Here is a 14,982-nt window from a genome sequence, read left to right as displayed (position 1 = left end):
AAATAAAGTTGAGATATGTAGCTGTTTCAAAAGTTAAGCTAAAATGCAGAGAAAATAAAATAAAAACATTATTTCTGGAAAGAAAGCAGCTGAGAAGGCTGTGAGCTGCTGAGGCGCCGCAGATTCAGACTGGAGAATACGTAATGTTTATGTCTCCCGATACGTGATTAAAACTTAGAAAAAACTTAAAATATTAGTTAGTTTATTTATTATTATTATTATTATTATTATTATTATTATTATTATTATTATTATTATTATTATTATTATTATTATTATTTATTTCGCTCAATCACAAACATAAAATCAACAAACAATATAACAGGTTTTTCTCTGATCAACATTGTGATTATTAATCTGTCCTAATAGTGACAGCCCTCCAGTTATCAATAATCAGTTTTAATTAAATAATTGCATCGATTCCAACACGATTTCCAAAAATACAATTTCAACTTCAGCCACTTGTATTGGCTAGAGCTGGTGACCGTAGTGGAGGGCAGGAACGTAGACGGGTAAATCAAGCTCCTTCTTCACCAGGACAGACTGATCCCCCTATCCATCTCCCGCTCCATTCTTCCTTCACCTGTGAACAAGACACCCAGATACCTGAACTCCTCCACTTAGAGAGGATCCACCCTCCTCCAGCAGAGGACCGTGGTCCCGGATCTGGACATGGTCTCTCCTTCCAGCCGCTTCACATTCAGCTCTGAACTGCTCCAGCGAGAGCTGCAGGTCACGGCCTGATGAAGCAACAGAACCACATCATCTGAAAAAAGCAGAGATCCAATTCTGAGGTGTCCGAACCAGAACCCGCTTCACTCCTCGACTGCACCTGGAAATTCTGTCCATGAATGTAATGAGCAGAAGCGGTGACGAAGGACAGCCTTGGTGGAGTCCAACCCTCACTGGAAACAAGTAGGACTCACTGCCGTGGATAAAGGTGTGAGTACCCTGACAGGAGCCTTCTCCAGGACCATAAAGGACATGTGGACTGGTTGGGAAACATCCATGCCCCCTCCATGACTCTACTACGGTGAGAAGTAACGCTGCAAACAGAAACAAATGCCGCTGCAAATAAAATAAACGCTGCAAACAAAAAGAAACGCTGCTGCAAATATAAAGAAACCCCGCTGCAAATAAAATAAAAAAACTACGGGTCTCGGCCACCGTACTCTACCTAGCGTGCAGAGCTGGTCCACTGTTTTACAGCAAGGATGAAATCCACCCTGCTCCTCTGGAAACTGAAGTTAAACTCTGTGTGACCTCCTCTCCAGGACCGCTGTAGAGACCTCACCAGGGAGGCTGAGGAGTTGAATCACACCCTCCAGTCCTGATTCTTGAAAAGGGAGACCACCCCTGTCTCCCGATCCAGAGGCAAGGCCCCTGATGCCCACGTGATGCTACACACATACATGGACCCAACATTTAGACCCTTAAGGAACTCATCCATCCCTGGTGCCTTGAGCCCAAGCAGGTCCTGAACCCCCACAGTGACCCCAGAGACAGGAGAGCCCCCTCCGAGTTCCCCACATCCCCACCATACACTGACTGTGTTTCCATGCATCAATAACCCTTTTAAAACCTGAATATTAGCAATAACCCGGTTTTGCACGACCATGTAAACACCAATAACCCCTTTGAATAACCCGAATTTGCTCATATTCCGGTTTTTAAAAACCAGAATATGAGCCCTAGGTTACTCCTTTTAAAACCTGAATATTCGGTCATGTAAACACCAAACGGAATATCCCGATGAAACGGAACAGGAATTTGTTTTCTGCTCATGCTCTGTTCACAAGGAATCCTGGTCTTTTGAGTCCAAGAAGTTCTTCTAAACACGGAGAAACACAAGACCAGGAGGAGACTAATCACTTCATAAAATGTAATGAAGGATATGAACATTTCTGCATTTGTAGACGGTAGAAAGTACCGGGATAGCGAGATTTACAAGAAGGTGAGAGAAAAGTTGCGTGAAGCAGCATTTGTTTTGAATTTTGATACAGGAAGAAGAAGTGGAAATGACGGGAATTGCGTCATGATGTTCTCCGTGCGTCGCTGGTTTGATCCAGATATCCCAAATGATTAATTACCGTGTAAACAGGGATAACCCTGTTAGCTCACGCATGTAAACAGATTATTCCCAATGTTTCAGTAACCAGAATATTAGCAATAACCCGAATTTTGACTGCATGTAAACGTAGTCTCTGTGTTGGCGTTGTACCACTTCCCCTTCCTCAGGTATGGATGGTAGACCAGGATGTCTGGAAGTGCTTCCCTATTGAGCCGTTGGGTTTGCTTCTCTTTAGCCAGACCAAGAGGAGGTTCTCAGCATATATATCGGAAAATACATGACTCCAAATAACAAGACATGTTGGTGTAAATCCTTCTGTCCGGTCAAAAAGCTGAAAAGTTTCACATTCCAACACAACAATGACTCAACACACATCAAACCCAATCAAGACATGCTTCAGAAAAGTAAAAACGTTTAGGTAAGTAAGAGCCCAGACCTTAATCCCACCAAACCCCTCTGGAACAGCGACAGGATCCACAGATCCCGCCCAGAGAGACTTTATACTGTAATAACAGTAAAAGGTGTTTCCAAGTATTAGTTGGGACAGGTGTTCAGGTTTATGCAATCAAACTTTTTTTTTTGTTTTGTTTTATTCTATTTCTTATTCTAATTTCTTTCTCTGGATTTCTATTTGCTGTAATATTGTATTAAGGATGTAACAAGTCTGACATTTTTAATTATTGTCATTTCTGTCTATGATTCACATATCTGTCATTTCATGACGACATGATGGGATCATTGTTTTCCCGCCTGGTGAGTGAAGAGCAAAGTATAAGGTATTTCCACGGCGACTGTCCGCCTTGTTCAACTTGAGTTCTTCATACATGACAACATTATTTGTATCTGCGTCCTGCATCCATCCATTTGTAAATTACACACGTGAACCAGGAGATTTGTTGGAGCCGATTCCTCGCCGCGCTGCTGTTCATTCACTCACACTGAAAACCAGATAAGACGACGCATTCAGTGTCTCAGTGGAGGAATGGGGTGGGATCATATCCATGTAAACACCTCCAGACTGCTGTCATCTCCAATGTTTCACTCGTGTTTCTGTTCTGAGCCTCATCGTCCCTGTTTGATGGAAGGAGCACAGCTGTCCTCGCCAGCAGAGCCTCCACCTTTCTTTAGGGTATTACTGGCTCCGGATTATGTGCTTGCAGGAAAACACAGTGTTCAGCTGCTGGTTCGCTCTAATCACTCACTTGCTTTGATTGAAATCACAAAATGCAGCGCTTGACCCAGAGAGGTTACAGTAGCTCAGAGCAGATTCACCTGAAATATGGACCGGGAGCAGGACCGGGACCAGAACCTGCCCTGTTGAAATGTCTCAAAGAGACGGGGTGATCGGCCTCGGGAGTGAGAAGAGCGGGGATCAAGAAGTCGAGGTTAATTCATTTGTTTTGAATTTGCTTAAAAAAAAAAACGGATTTAATTCATATTAGTCCACGTCTCAGCTTGTTTTTAGGGAAAGATGAGTTCTGCTTTGTAAAGGCGGGAAAGAGCATCGAGGCTGTTATGAGTAAAATGTGAAACATTTGAAGTCTAGTACTCGTTATGGGAAAAGCTACTAAACATTTGCAGAGGTGTCAAGTAACGAAGTACAAATACTTCGTTACCTTACTTAAGTAGAAATTTTGGTTATCTATACTTCACTGGAGTAATTATTTTTCAGACGACTTTTTACTTTTGCTCCTTACATTTTCACGCAATTATCTGTACTTTTTACTCCTTACATTTTAAAAACAGCCTCGTTATTCTATTTCATTTCGGCCTTTAAAAAAAAACTATCCAGTTAAATTGCTCCATCCGGATAGAGTGAATTTGGTTGTGGTTGTTTCAGATGTTCTTGTCCAGTTTTGTTCTTACATCCGTTCCCTCAGATTCCTGCAACTAAACTTGGATGTACATTCCAATAAAGGTTAGGATAAATGATAACATGCCTCTGAAGTTTGACTTTTTGCACCATTACAATACTTATAGGCAACTAGTCATCATATCTTCTGCTCTCTGAAACGTAAGTTACGGATGTAACTATGGTTCTGTGAATTCCTGGATGACTGCCAGTGGCAGTAAACAGAGTGGATATGTCTCCTCGCGCTCCGCGCAGGTCGAGATTTAATAACAACAGTGTCACGTGAGTGACGTGTAGGCTACCTGTGCGTCTATAAATACCGCCCGGTAGACTACATCCGGCCTCCCAGAATCTTCTCGCAGGAAGGTCGGAGTGACCGGTGTGACTGGCAGTCATCCAGGAATTCACAGAACCATAGTTACATCCGTAACTTACGTTCTGTTTCATTCCTTCCAGACTGCCAGTGGCAGTAAACAGAGTGGATGACTCATACCAGCACTGTCACGAGGAACAACACCCACCTAGTGGTCAGCCGCAGAAGCCAAAGGCAGAACGGCCGAAGCCAGCGTGGACCCAGAGGCCACGTTAAGGCGATAGAACCTGGAGAAGGTGCACGGCACCGTCCAGGATGCCGCTGCACAGATCTCAGACAACGGTACCCCTCTCATTGCCGCCCAGGAAGTGGCCACACCCCTGGTGGAATGACAGACAACGCCTGAAGGGGCAGGTCTACCTGCCACGTCATAAGCCTGTTTGATTGCTTCAACAATCCAGTGGGAGAGACGTTGCTTCGACAGGGCACGGCCCTTGTGCGCCCCCCTGTAGCACACAAACAACTGCTCAGAGCGTCGAAAGCTCTGTGTTGCCTGAAGGTAGAGCTGCAACGCCCGGACTGGGCACAGCAAATTAGCCCGCTCCTCCAGCCGGGACTCAAACGGGGGAGGATGGTATGCTGCCAACTCTATGGCCTGATTGGCATGGTCAGGGGGTAACACCTTTGGCAGGAAAGCGACATTTGGCCACAGGGTCACTCCTGAGCTGTCTGCCTTCCACCGAAGGCACGTAGGACTGACTGAAAGGGCGTGGAGCTCGCTCACACGCTTGGCAGACGTAACAGCCAACAGAAAGGCGGTCTTCCATGACGTCGTCCTCAAGGACCCCCCTGCCATAGGCTCAAAGGGTGCCTCGCCCAAGGCCTGCAGGACCAGCGGCAGGTCCCATGCTGCTGCACGCTGCACTCTGGGGGGGCGCAGTCTCCTGGCACCCCGCAGAAACTGTGCCACCCAGTAATGCGCACCAACTGGTCTACCATCGATGTGGCCATGGTGGACAGAAATAGCCGCTACGTGCACCTTCAAGGTCGAGGCCGCCCGGCCCGCCTCAAACAGATACTGCAGGTACCGCAGTACAATTTGTAACGGACAGGAGATCGGGTCAAAACCCCCGTCCCTGCACCAGGAGGAGAAAGCGGCCCAGCAATGCGAATACACCCTTCTTGTGGAAGGAGCTCTAGCATTCTGCAAGGTCTCACATACCGAGGGCTCAAGGTGCGTCAAGAATGACCCTTCCCTCTCAACGGCCAGGCCCAGAGTTGAAGGAGGCTCGGAGAGGGATGCCATACCTCCCCGCCCAGCTGGGACAGGAGGTCCGACCGTACTGGGAGCTGCCAAGGCTCCCCGTCCAACAGGCTGAGGAGCGTGGAGAACCAAATCCTCGAGGGCCACTTGGGCGCCACCAGGAGGACCCTGTGACCCGATAATCTCACCCTGTGAAGCGTGGGCATCACCAGGGGAATCGGAGGGAACGCATAAAGGAGGCCTCTCGGCCAAGTGTTGGCGAGAGCGTCCATCCCGAGCGGGGCACTGGTCTCTGCCAAGGAGAACCACAGTGGACAATGAGTCGTACACTCCGAGGCGAACAGATCCACACGGGCTTTCCCGTATCGATCCCAAATCATTCGCACCACCTGGGGGTGCAACCGCCAGTCCCCCGGGGGCAGCTGCCGGCGTGAGAGGGAATCCGCCACCACGTTGGCTCTGCCAGGGAGGTGCATTGCCCTCAAGGAGGCCAATTGAGGATGAGCCCACATCCACAACCTCCGGGCCTCGTTCAGGGAGTCCAGCGACCTGGTTCCCCCCTGGTGGTTGACATGAAACACTGTCGAAGTGTTGTCTGTCCGGACGAGGACATGCTTGCCCCTGAGAAAGGGCAAGAAGTGCCTCAGCGCCAAGTAGACAGTCCGGAGTTCTAGGACATTGATGTGCCGTCCCCGCCACAGAGGGCCCCAAACCCCCTGGACTGACCTCTTCTGCCATACCGCACCCCAACCCTGAGGTGAGGCATCTGTTGTCACCACCTCTCGCCTCGAAGGGACTGAGCCGAGAGGAACACCGTGCAATAGAAAGGTGTTGTCCCGCCACCGGTGGAGATGAATAAGGCACTGGTGGGTAACCTTGACCTTGACCCACCTGTGAAGGCGAGGGTCCATCTGGAGGTTGTTGAACCACATCTGCAGGGGGCGCAGGTGCAGCAGCCCCAGAGGTGTCACAGCCGAGGCCGCCGACAGCATCCCCAGCAGTCGGAGCCATGCGTGGACGGGCAACCTCATCCCGAGGCGGAAGGACCGTAGCAGGTCCTGAATCCGCTCTGCCCGCTCTGCAGTAAGGCGTGCCTGCATTGACACGGAATCGAGGGACAGGCCGATGAAGGTAGTCTGCTGCGTAGGACGCAACAAGCTCTTCTCCCAATTTACCGACATGCCCAGAGCCTCGATATGTGTGAGGACCCTGGATGTCATCAGCTCCGCCTCCTGGAGCGAGGGGGCGCATATAAGCCAGTTGTCCAGATATGGGAGAATCTTTACTCCCGACAGGCATAGCAATGTCAAGGCCGCCCTCATGCATCTGGTGAAGATGCGAGGAGCCAGGGACAGGCCGAAAGGCAGGACAGTGAATTGGTAGGCGTGGCCTTGAAAGGCAAAACTGAGAAACCGTCTGTGGTCTGGGTGTATTGGGACGTGAAAGTAGGCGTCCTTGAGGTCTATGGAGGTGAACCACTCCCCTGGAGTGACAGATTGAAGGACGTCGCGTGTACGCAGCATCCGAAATGGGAGGACCTTCAGGTACTGGTTCAGACCCCGAAGGTCCAGCACAGGCCGAAGAGAAGTGTCTTTCTTCGGAATGAGGAAGTATGTTGAGTAAAACCCACTGCTCTGTGTATGTGGGTGAACTCTTGTGATGGCCTTTTTGTCCAAGAGTTTGGCTATCTCCTGTGACAAACACAGGGCCTTCCCGCGGTCTCTGACCGAGGTTTCCCTGACCCCGGAGGGTGGTGGGGGCCGGCAGCGGAACTGCAACCTGTAGCCCTGGGACAGTGTTCTCAAAACCCATACATCTGGAGAATGGGCTGCCCAATAGGCCAGGTGCTGATGTGAAAACCTGCCCACCGCCGGCCCGAGGCCCTCATAGAGTGCCTCGAGGATTATTTGGGGGTTTGGGGGGACGCTGGTGTTGCCCCTGCACCCGCTGAGACCGGCGAGGTGGAGGGTGTGCGCCCCTGGGCTGACGCCCACCACCCCCAGCAACCCGGCTGTGCTGCCAGGGCTGCGGAGGGGGGCTCGGGGGATGTGAGCGGCGCAGGTCTTGTGCGCCCCGTCTCCTGGAGTGCTGAGCTGGGGGTCCCATGCTCGCACTCCGACGACCCCAGGCCTCTGATGCCTGACCCGACTGCTTCCTGCGCTCCAACGCCTGTTCTGCCTCTGGCCCAAACAACTGGCCCGGCACTACCGGAAGCTTCCGTAGCGTCTGCCTGCAATCATCAGACATGGGTGCCTGCGCCAGCCACACCTGACGCCGCGTCACCACCAGGGTGGACATCAGGCGGCCAAGCTCTCTGGTCATCAGCCCGAAGGCTTGGAGCGCAGCGTCGTTAGTGTCACCCAACTCCCCGCCCTCATGCTCCGACTGCAACATCTGGGACTGGGCGAGGAGGAGCACGGAGAGGGAGTTTCCAATGCGAGCCATGCGGCCTGCTGCATCATAAGCCGTCGAGAGAAGGCTATCCGTTACCCGGCACTGAGGCCTAGGACAGCGGGCCTTATCTTTGAGCGCCTCATCTGGTGAAAGGACCAGTGAGGCGATACACGGGTCCACGGGAGGCATGTGAACCAGGCCATGTTGCTCCGCCTGGCGCATGGAGGCCAAAGTCCTCGCATCCTTGCCATGGTAGGCAAACGCCTTTGGATCTGCCCAGCAGCGCCGCAGCTCCTGCAAAAAAGCAGGCGAGGGCGGGACATCAAAGGGCGGGGCTACAGGAGTCCGGCGAAAGAATGGGTTGCTCGCCGGTTGGGCAGCGGGCGCATCATCCAGCCCGACCTTAGCCAGGGCCGCACGTAGTGTTGCCTGCAAAGGGCAGGGGCCCTCTCCCAGCTCAGTGCTCCCAGAGCTCCTGAGGGATGTCTCCGAGCCAGCCTCTGCCTGTATGCTAGCTGGGTCAACCACCAGACACGGCAGCTCAGGGGAGGGATACTCGCCAGAGCTAAACACACTGTCACGGCCTTGAAACATGGAGTTTGACGCCCTGGTAGACATAGCATCGTCTCCACAATCTGACTCCCAGGGGACCGCCAGAGGTGGGGAGGGCAGAGCCCGCTCCCTCACTAAGGCCTTAAGCTGCTCCAGTTCAGCCCGTAAATCCTCCATCTCACTGAGGTCACTGAGGCCAGTGACCTGGGTTCTACCTCTGCAGATGTTGATTTCCTTGCTAGTAACACTGCTGATTTGTTGCATTCAGCTTTAGATGAAGTTGCTCCTTTGAAAAGGAGGGTTTCTAGCCACAGGAGCTTAACTCCCTGGTATAATTCAGATATCCGCATGTTGAAACAAAACGTGCGTAAAATGGAAAGGAAGTGGTACTCTTGTAGGTCTGTAGACTCTCATCGTGAATGGAAAGATATTCTAATAGTATATAAAAAAGCCATTCGCAAAGCCAGAACAGCTTATTATTCAACGTTGATAGAGGATAACAAAAGTAACCCACGTTTTCTGTTCAGCACTGTAGCCAGGCTGACAAAGAGTCACAACTCTGTGGAGCCGTGCATTCCTGCAGCTCTCAGTAGTGAGGACTTTATGGGCTTCTTCAACAGTAAAATCGCGAGAATTAGAGAAGAAATCAACCAGCCGGTTGTAGGTGTTTCTTCAGCTTTAGCGACTTCCCTAGGCTCTGACTTGTCTCTAGACTGTTTTGATCCTATAGACCTCCCTGAGCTGACTTCACTCGTTAATAGAGCTAAGTCAACCACATGTATGTTAGACCCCATCCCGACTCGTCTATTCAAACATATTTTTTCTCTTATTGGTACGACAATACTGGACCAAATTAACTTATCCCTAAGTTTAGGATATGTACCACAGGTTTTCAAAGTCGCAGTAATTAAACCTTTACTTAAAAAACCTTCTCTTGACCCAGACACCTTAGCTAATTATAGACCAATTTCCAACCTTCCATTTGTGTCTAAAATTCTGGAAAAGGCAGTTTCAAGCCAGTTATGTGACTATTTGTATAGAAATGATCTGTTTGAAGTCTTTCAGTCAGGGTTCAGAATGCATCATAGCACAGAGACAGCACTGGTTCGAGTCACGAATGACCTCCTTATGGCCTCAGATAAGGGATTAGTGTCCATATTGGTTCTACTGGACCTCAGTGCTGCTTTTGACACTATAGATCATGGCATTTTACTGCACAGGTTAGAGCATGTTGTTGGGATTAAAGGGACAGCTCTATGTTGGTTTAAATCATACCTATCTGACAGGTTCCAGTTTGTTCATGTACATGAGGTTTCTTCAGAACAGTCAAGGGTCTGTTATGGTGTTCCGCAGGGTTCAGTGCTAGGGCCAATCTTGTTCAGTTTATACATGCAGCCGTTGGGAAGTATAATCCAGAATCACGGCATACACTTTCATTGTTATGCTGATGATACGCAGCTCTATTTGTCTATGAAGCCGGATGAAACAGAACCGTTAGTTAAACTTCAGGCATGTCTTAGGGACATCAAGGACTGGATGTCCAGAAATTTCCTGCTTCTAAATTCAGATAAAACAGAGGTTATCATTCTTGGTCCAGAGCATCTTAGGAAGGGATTAGATGGTGTTGCGATGGCTTCCAGTGCAACTGTGAGAAATCTTGGTGTTATTTTCGATCAGGATTTGTCGTTTAAACCATATGTCAATCAGGTTTGTAAAATAGCCTTTTTCCATCTCCGTAATATTGCAAAGATTAGGAAAATCCTCTCACAGAGTGATGCAGAAAAACTAGTTCATGCGTTTGTATCTTCTAGACTAGATTACTGTAATGTGTTGTTAGCAGGATGTCCAAGTAATTTGCTGAATAGGCTCCAGCTGATCCAAAATGCAGCAGCACGAGTACTGACAGGAATTAGCAGGAGAGACCACGTCTCTCCAGTGTTAGCGTCGCTCCATTGGTTACCCGTAAAATTCAGAATCCAATTTAAAATTGTATTACTTGCGTATAAAGCCCAAAACGGCTTAGCTCCGCATTATTTGCAAGACCTGATAGTGCCTTATGTTCCTGTCAGAGCTCTCCGTTCTCAGAGTGCAGGTTTACTTGTAGTTCCTAGAGTATCTAAATGTAGATTTGGAGGGCGGGCGTTCTGCTATCAGGCGCCACTACTATGGAACCAACTTCCAATCTGGGTTAAGGGGGCTGACACCACCTCCACCTTTAAAACTAAACTTAAAACATTTCTGTTTAGTAAAGCCTATAGTTAGTGTTTAGTAAACCTCTAGCTGGTGTTGGTAAATCTCTAGGTAGTGTAAACTTTAGTGTGTCAGAGTCGCTCCTGTGGTTTCTTGTGCTGGCCCCCCCCCCCCCCCTTCTCCTCCCTTTTCTCTCTTTTGTCCATGTTGCAGCATCCTTTGCCGGACACCGGAACCTGCAGGTGGTCGTGGGTGGCTTGTAGCTTGCATTACGGAGCACAAGTCTTTCCCCGACCCTGCACCCCAACCTGGGACTTGCTGATTGGGCCGGAGCTTCGGGAGCTGCGTGCTGGCCTGCGGTCCCCACCCCTGGTCATCCCGTTGCTGCCCCCCCCTTCTCCTCCCTTTTCTCTCTTTTGTCCTGCAGGTGGCCATGGGTGGCTTGTAGCTTGCATTACGGAGCACAAGTCTTTCCCTGACCCTGCACCCCAACCTGGGACTTGCTGATTGGGCCGGAGCTTCGGGAGCTGTGTGCTGGCCTGCGGTCCCCACCCCCGGTCATCCCGTTGCTGCTTCCACCTGCCTGCTGTGCTGTTGCCGTCCCTGACCCACCAGTCTGGCCCTCGGCAGGAGGGTCCCCCCTGATGAGCCTGGTCCTGCTCAAGGTTTCTTCCCTCCTAAAGGGGAGTTTTTCCTTGCCACTGTTTGGCTTAAGGTTTTTCTCCCACTAGGGGAGTTTTTACCTGCCATTGTTTATGTAATAACTGCTCGGGGGTCATGTTCTGGGTATGGGTCTCTGTAAAGCGTCTAGAGACAACTCTGTTGTATTAGACGCTATATAAATAAAATTGAATTGAAAAAATTGAAACTGCGTGAGGGAGCATCCTTCGCCTTCTTCTGCGTAGGGCCACTGCGCTCGTCATGGGGCCCCGCTCTGCGCTTGTCCCGGTGCTTTTTGCGGGAACCTGCACTGACATGAGCGGGCCCAGAGGGTGGGAGGTCGCTCCTAAAGAGGAGGCCTTCCACCTGACGCAGCCGGTCCTCTCTCACCGAGAGCGGCAAAATGCTGCAGTTGATGCAGGGGTCAGACAGGGCCTCCCTCAGGTGCCCCACCCCCAGACACTGGGGGCACAATTCATGGCCATCCTCTACCAACAGTAGAGTGCCACATGATGTACAAGCCATCATCGCTTCCTCCAAAAAATAAAAGGGTCAAGTTAGGAAATCTGGGCGAGAACCGAGACTCGATCAGAACATCTAACAGACTCCTCACACCACTGTTCTTAATCCAAACAATTCAGTGTGGAGCCAGGCAATCCAAGCGAGAACTGTGGCCGCCACAGAACGCGTCCGGAACCTCTGGACTAGCTTTTTTTTCTTTTTTTTTTTTTTAATATATATATATTTAAAATTTATATATATATATATATATATATATATATATATATATATATATATATTTTTTTTTTTTTTTAAAGCTTAAGTAAAAAATACTCACCAAGCCAGGCTAGGAACCAACAGACGAGAGCAGTGGGCGGACCACTGAACGCGGCTGGGACATCTAGCATGTGGAGGAATCAGCTCAGCACAAACAATTCAAGACCGTTTGTGTGGCTGGGGAGCGAGCCAGCCCGACACACGGGCGCTCGGATCCTCCCGATGGAGAAAGGGAGAGGTAAGATGGCTTGACAGCCACAGCCTTAGAGGGCACAACGTGCGCGCCGACCAAGAGTCACAGGCAGGCTGTCAAACACCACCAACCAGAGTTGAGCTTACCTCCCCGAACCTGCAGAAAATATAGATCCGAAACACGGATCTACGGAGCGATTAACCAGCGATGTACGTCAGGTTAACAGCGAGAAGATTCAAGAGGCCGGATGTAGTCTACCGGGCGGTATTTATAGACGCACAGGTAGCCTACACGTCACTCACGTGACACTGTTGTTATTAAATCTCGACCTGCGCGGAGCGCGAGGAGACATATCCACTCTGTTTACTGCCACTGGCAGTCTGGAAGGAATGAAACAGAACACATGTTAATGCTCAATAGTACACATATATGGTTCTTTAATATATTTGCATTATACTAAGATGCATTCATTTTCAATGGCTTTTGTCCTTAATGCCTTTTTCCCCCTTACATTACTTTTACTTTTATACTTTAAGTAGTTTTGAAACCAGTACTTTTATACTTTTACTTGAGTAAAAAACTTGAGTTGATACTTCAACTTCTACAGGAGTATTTTTAAACTCTAGTATCTATACTTCTACCTGAGTAATGAATGTGAATACTTTTGACACCTCTGAACATTTAAGAGAAGCTCTATACTTGTTGGAGGTTAGAGCCCTCGGGATTATTTTGGAGGTCGACTTTTTCAGCCAGTGGGTTAATAAACTGTTGTTTCTATGTGGCTTTGCTGCAGTGCTCCTGGGAAATGACAGACGTGTATCATGATCTTCATTCAGCCCAGCACTGTGGCAGCTTTGTTCTGACTGAATAAAGCGCTGGCTGACCGGAGACGTCACGGACTTGTTGACGACCACAAAGTGGAGGACAGGGACCGTGTTCAGGTTGTGAAACGGCATAAAGCTTTGTGACACCCCGAGGAGGGACGATCACCTCACTGGGGTTACTCTGAATGCACCAGTGCAACCCACTCCAAATAGCTTTCTCAAAGTAATTACTCTGAGTTTGTTTACTATTTTTAACGGTGCTATCAATATTTAATGGGTGTTCTCAGTGAAGACTCCAATTTATAATTATTTGTGTGTTATCAGCTTAAGCACATTGTGTTTGTCAATTATTGCAATTTCTATGAGGATCACATCTCATTTCATGGCAAATTAATTTAGAAAACCAGTCAATAACAAGTTAATCCGATGCTGTTTCTTTGCCACTGTATATTTAATCATACAATAATTTTCAGAGGGAAGAGCAGAGGCTGCAGGCTCTACTAGCTTCATGTGTACAAGCGTGGATTAAACTTGTCCTGAATGTTTAATTCTTTGTTAATTTTTGGGTTATTATTATTATAAATCATTACAGGCCGAACAAACTTCTTTCTTTTGCTTTTCCGTAAAACTCTTCCTGAACGCAGTTGTATCCTCCGGAGCCTCAGCACACCCATGGAAGCAAATGCTGTGTACTTGTATGACGCTTTGTACAAGTACATTTAAGTTAAGTATGTTTACACGTGTTAAACTAGTTGGAGCTCAATGCCAGAACTGCTTATTTTTCATTATTAATAACAGATAAGAACAACCCCAGGTTTCTGTTCAGCACTGTAGCCAGGCTGACTAAAAGTGCTAGCTCTGTTGAGCTAGCTATTCCTTTAACCCTCAGCAGTGATTTCCTCATAAACTTCTTCACCAGTGAAATAATTTCTATTAGAGAGAAAATCTGTGAAACTCTTCCAACGACTGGTACCAATGTATCAAGTTCAGTAGAAGCTGATATGTGCTTCAACGGTTTCTGTGGAGCTCTGAGCTAACAAGAACCATAGCTGCATCCAAACCAACTACTAGACCCTATTCCAACCAGTTCAAAGTTTCTCCTGTAACACTTCCATGTTGGATTTGCTGGGTTGAGCAAGAAAAGGGATATCAGAAAGAGAGAATGAAGAACAGAGAAAGGAGGGGCACAGATATATTGTCAAAGGTACAAAATCCAGTAGTGCTAGCTGGTGTACTACAGGGACGACTACAGTCTATAACCAGGTGTAAACAGTGAGGTGTTCAGAGGGGGGTGGGGGGTGCTGCATGGAGCTCTACAGAGGAGACCAGCAGATCAAACAATGGAGTGCAATTATGTTTATGAGATACTTCTAATTAATAACTGAGGGTTGATCTGAAGAAAGGAAAGAGATGAAGTAATAATGGTTCCTGATAGCAAAAGGGCTGTCCTCCAAATCTACATCTGCTTCCTCCTGTTCCCTCTCGAACACATTGTTTTGCTGTGTGTTTTATTTTTGAATGAGACTGTTAAATTGTTTTGCTTTTAATTTTATTTTTTTTATTTCTGATGCTTTTAATTTGATTGGGTTTTGTTGTGTTCGAGACAAAGCCAATAAAAAAAAAAAAAAAAAAAAAAATACATATGGATACTGTAAAAAAAACAATGGATAAACCTGCACTCTGAGGTTTAGGTTGCTATAAGGCACCTACTCTTGATCCATATGTGTGTGTGTGTGTATATATATATATATATATATATATATATATATATATATATATATATATAGACACTTGACTGAAATTTGCAAAGTATTTGATAGTCTTAATATTGCCATGCACACTCTTATTTGTACTATATTAATCTTTAACTTTTTGCCTTGTCTGTATCATTG

This window comes from Cololabis saira, chromosome 6 (genome assembly GCF_033807715.1).
Source record: "Cololabis saira isolate AMF1-May2022 chromosome 6, fColSai1.1, whole genome shotgun sequence".
Classification (NCBI taxonomy): domain Eukaryota; kingdom Metazoa; phylum Chordata; class Actinopteri; order Beloniformes; family Belonidae; genus Cololabis; species Cololabis saira.
The sequence above is the reverse complement of the archived record's forward strand: the minus strand, read 5'-3'. Positions refer to the sequence as shown.